Source organism: Gekko japonicus, unplaced genomic scaffold, assembly GCF_001447785.1.
Source record: "Gekko japonicus isolate JY-2015 unplaced genomic scaffold, Gekko_japonicus_V1.1 scaffold6515, whole genome shotgun sequence".
Taxonomy (NCBI): Eukaryota; Metazoa; Chordata; class Lepidosauria; order Squamata; family Gekkonidae; genus Gekko; species Gekko japonicus.
Window position 1 is genome coordinate 19147 of NW_015166645.1, and position 4894 is coordinate 24040.

Here is a 4894-nt window from a genome sequence, read left to right on the forward strand (position 1 = left end):
TGTGGGGGGGGGAAGGGAAAGGAGTTTGTAAGCCCCTCTGAGACACCTTTGGGTAGTGAAGGGCCACTGGGTATAAATCCAAACTCTTCTAATCTGGGAGAACTGGGTTTAATTCCCCACTCCTCCACTTGCACCTGGCTGGATGAACTTGGGCAAGCCATAGTTCTGATAAGAGCTGTTCTTGAAAAAGAGCAGTTTCTGTCAGAGCTCTCTCAGCCCCACCTACCTCACAGGGTGTCTGTGGTGGGGAAGGGGAAGGGAAAGACATTTGTAAGCCGGTCTGAGACGCCTTTGGGTCGTGAAGGGCGGGGTATGAATCCAATCTCCTCTTCTTCTTCAAAGCACAGATGAAATTGTTTATTTATTTTATTTGTATCCCGCCCGACCCCGCAAGCCGGCTCTGGACGGCTCACGACACATAAATATAACAATTTAAAAGAGTAAAACATAACATGAGATTAAAATTCAAATCCACACATAAATCACGAGATGGCAATAATACGGTTAAAGTGCTCTCAGAAAGTTTCAGCCCTTGTAGGTTTGCTCATATACACTGATTTCTAGCAAGCGGCAAGAATTCCCACCACTCAGTACATATAAAGTACCTGTGAGCGGCACAGGTGACTAGAATAGGTGGGTAGGGCAGGGGGAGGAGCCCGATAGACCAAAGGCCTGGCCTGGTGTGCTGACGTGCAGCAGGAGTCAAATCCCCATAAGCCTCGAAGCACGTGACCGACGTCAGAGCACTGCCCCACTAACGCCACAAAAGAGCATGTCGGAAGCCATGCTGGTTTAGGGGGGGGGCTGTATTCCCAGACCTCTTAAGCATCTTTCTCAGCACAGGACTCTGCCGGGTTCTCCCACCATCAGAAAGGGCTAAAGACTTTGATCCTACACAGAATTACATGTGTGTGCAGTGGGCAAAAATCGTCTCATTGTTCTATTAGCTGCGCTGCTTGATACTGTGATATAAAGAAATCCACATGTAACCGCAAGAGCGTTACAGCGACAGAAGCCAACTAGAGGAGAAACAAAAAAAAGTTGATGACTTTCGCATGCCAGGTATGGGGGACGAGATTTGAGTAGAGTGGTGAGACCGATTAGAGCTGGTTTTACTTTCTTGTCTGATTGGACACAAAGAGTTTCCATCATTAGAGCAGACTCAAGGGGGTGGGCCCAAAGAGTGCTCCTGGATTCCACTGTCGTGTCCCCGTCCCCGCTCTTTAATACTGTTATCTGGCCATGGAATCTTTATCGCTCGATGCCATTAACTGTTATCCGGCCATGGAATCTTTAGGGTTCGATGCCATTAATATGCAAGGTGACACCCAGCAGTACTTTAATTCCCAGGTTACACGGCTAAAACAGAACAAGCGGAAGCTGAATCCAGACAAGATGGGGGTAACACTAGCTGGAAAGGCTGGTGGGTCAGAGGGACTGGAACCACTTGTTCTGATAAGAGCTGTTCTTGAAAAAGAGCAGTTTCTGTCAAGAGCTCTCTCAGCCCCACCTACCTCACAGGGTGTCTGTTGTGGGGAGGGGAAGGGAAAGGGGTTTGTAAGCCGCTCTGAGACTCCTTTGGGTAGTGAAGGGCGGGGTATAAATCCAATCTCTTCTTCTTCTTCTTGTGGTGGGGGGAGGATTGCTAGCTTTTGCAGAGCAGTGTAAGAGCACAGGGATGCTCACGACCCCAGCCTTGCTGTCTGAAAAGCTGGTTGGTGTAGCGGCCAAGAATGTCTTCCATCAGCCGTGCCCAGTTCACCAACCCTCTCATATCTTAAGGTTCAGCCAACATTTTGGTAACCCCGTGGCTGGATTACGGTAACGCTCTCTACACTGGGCTGCTCTTGAAGACAGAATGCCGCAGAGAAATTACCGTCGGGCTTGCCAACAGGGACATAACTTGTTCATTTTAAAACAGGTACAGCGCACGCCAGACTGCTTCTGAGTTCAAGTCAGTGTGCTGGTTATGACCTCTGAAGCCCTTCAAAGCCTGGAGCCACCTGTGTAAAGGACCGACTCCTTCCAGGCGCTCCCGTGTGCCAACTATGGTCCTCAGGCTGCCACCTACTGGCTGTTCACCTGCTCAAGGCAGCCCGCCCACCATCAGCAAGAGCAGGCGCTTTTCCATGGTACCTCCCACCTCAAGGGACAGGCAAGGTGAATGGGGGGGCTGCCTCTAGGGGTGCTTAGGAGGTGCTGCGAGTCTACTCAATTTGCTAGGGTTTTTAAATACAGTATAGGCATGTGGATTTGGAGGGAGGGGTTGTTTGTTTTTTGCCTTCAGGTCGCAGCCGACCCTGTAGGGTTTGGTGTCGTGGTTAGGAGTGTGGACTCTAATCTAAGAGAACCAGGTTTGATTCCCCACTCCTCCACATGCAGCTGCTGGTGTGACCAGAGCTGTTCTCTCAAGGGCAGTTCTTCAAAGAGCTCTCTCAGCCCCACCTACCTCACAGGGTGTCTGTTGTGGGGAGGGGAAGGGAAAGGAGATTGTAAGATGCTCTGAGACTCCTTTGGGTACTAAAGGGCGGGGTATAAATCCAATCTCTTCTCTTCTTCTTCTTTTCAGGGCAAGACACATTCAGAGGTGGTTGGCCATTGCCTACCTGCATGGCACAATCCTGGACTTCCTTGGTGGCCAGTCTGGGGTCGTGGTTAGGAGTGTGGACTCTAACCTGGGAGAAACAGGTTTGATTCCCCACCCTTCCACATGCAGCTGCTGGTGTGACCTTGGCTCAGTCACAAGTTCTCTCAGAGCTGTTCTCTCAGGAGCAGTTCTCTCAGAGCTCTCTCAGCCCCACCTACCTCACAGGGTGTCTGTTGTGGGGAGGGGAAGGAGATTGTAGGCCACTCTGAGACTCCTTCGGGTAGTGAAGGGCGGGTATAAATCCAGTCTCCTCCTCTTCTTCTTCCCCTCCAAATATTAATTAGGGCCTACCCTGCTTAGCTTCTGCAATCAGACTAGCCTAGGCTATCTGGGCTATTTGGGTGGTTATTATATTTTGTATGTTTTGAATTGTGGCTCGAATGCTGCCTTCAGCCACGAGCAAAAGTGGGGTGTACATTTTTGAATAAATAAATAAATTATAAATCAGTGCATCTTACAGCGGGGTGCGCTGCCCATTTATAAGGTTGTGACGCAACATGGTTGTGAGTTTGCTAGGCAGAGAGAACCTCACCAAACAATTCTGTCAAAACTGCAGACTCAACAACTGTCCTTCCTCCCCCTGTCCACTGCCTCCCCCCCACAGCTGGCCTCGAAATGCACCACCCCCAAACAGTAATAATATCTACCCCATGACGAAATGCTACCAGACTGCCTAATGACTCTTATCCAACTCTGTGCAAGATTTTGAGGGAAATGAACTCAAAGCAACGTTACCAGGTAACAGAGCAGTAGTAAATATTTATTGCATGCGGCCAAAGACGATTATAAAGTTGGTCTAGGTAAAGGTCTCCCTTGCTCGGAAGCCAGTCGAATCCGACTCTAGGGTTGCGGTGCTCATCTCCGTTTCCAAGCCAAAGAGCCAGCGCTGTCCGAAGACGTTTCCGTGGTCATGTGGCCGGCATGACTAAACACCAAGGCGCATGGAACGCTGTTACCTTCCCACCGAAGTGGTCCCTATTTATCTACTTGCAATTTCTTGCTTTCGAACTGCTAGGTTGGCAGGAGCTGGAACTAGAGACAGGAGCTCACCCTGTCTTACACCCGGGTCTCGAACTGATGAACTACTGACCTTCCACAGCCTGCAGTTCGGCGTCTTAACCACTTGAGCCACCATAAATAAATAAACATAGATAAAATGCCAGGTAGGAATGCACAGAGCCCTGAGCTGGATGGCCCCGGGTAGCCCAATCGTTCTCAGAAGCTGAGCAGGGTCAGCTCTGGTTAGCATTTGGATGGAGAACCACCAAGGAAGTCAAGGGTCCGCTATTCAGGGGCAGGCAACGGCGAAGCACCTCTGAACCTCTCTTGCCTTGAAAGCCTACAAGGTCTCCATGAGTTGGCTGCAACCTGGTGACACTTTAGAAATGCAGAAACACACAGGCACAGGAGTGTACAGAATTGCAACTTTCAAGCACACTCTGCAGTTAGCTAATTCCCATAAGAACTGCATGTTCTGCTTTGGTACAATGAGGATACAGCATCGAAGCAGCTTTGAAAATCCCAAGGGTCAATCAAACGTCACCCAAAAGAGTCAAAGCAACGTGACCCAAGCATATCAAATTGTTACAGCAGACAGTTTACAAGGTACCAAAAAAAGACTCGGCATCTACAGCCAGTGCAAAGAGGCAAGCCCTTTATCCAAAAGTTTTGCAGTTCATACAAAAGCAGAGAGCCAGTTTGGTGTAGTGGTTAAGTGCGCAGACTCTAATCTGGGAGAACCGGGTTTGATTCCCCACTCGTCCACTTGCAGCTGCTGGATGACCTTGGGCAAGCCGTAGCTTTGATAAGAACTGTCCTTGAAAAAGAGCAGTTTCTGTTAGAGCTCTCTCAGCCCCGCCTACCTCAGAGGGTGTCTGTTGTGGGGAGGGGAAGGGAAAGGAGTTTGTAAGCCGCTCTGAGACACCTTTGGGTAGTGAAGGGCCACTGGGTATAAATCCAATCTCTTCTCTTCTTCTTCTTTCTCACAGCCAAGGCTTTTGGACATAAGAAGGCACCAGTGTTCCCTCTAAGCTGAGTTAGTGTGAGCTAGCTCATAATTTTTTAGCCTCTGGCTCACACATTTTTGTCTTAGCTCAGGAAGGGATGGCTCCAGAGCAAACAAATTTATGCAGTAGCCAAATTGCTCACTCACAACTTTAATGCCAGTAGCTCACAAAGTAGATTTTTTGTTCACAAGGCTCCACAGCTTACAGCGAGCATTGAAAGGCACCCATTTTAAGTTTGATG

At 49.3% G+C, this 4894-nt stretch overlaps 1 protein-coding gene across 1 annotated transcript in view; it reads right to left on the reverse strand.

The window, feature by feature from the left end:
- COPS8 (COP9 signalosome subunit 8) overlaps positions 1-4894 on the reverse strand; it is a 13519-nt gene that overhangs the window by 5620 nt on the left and 3005 nt on the right. The window lies entirely within an intron of this gene.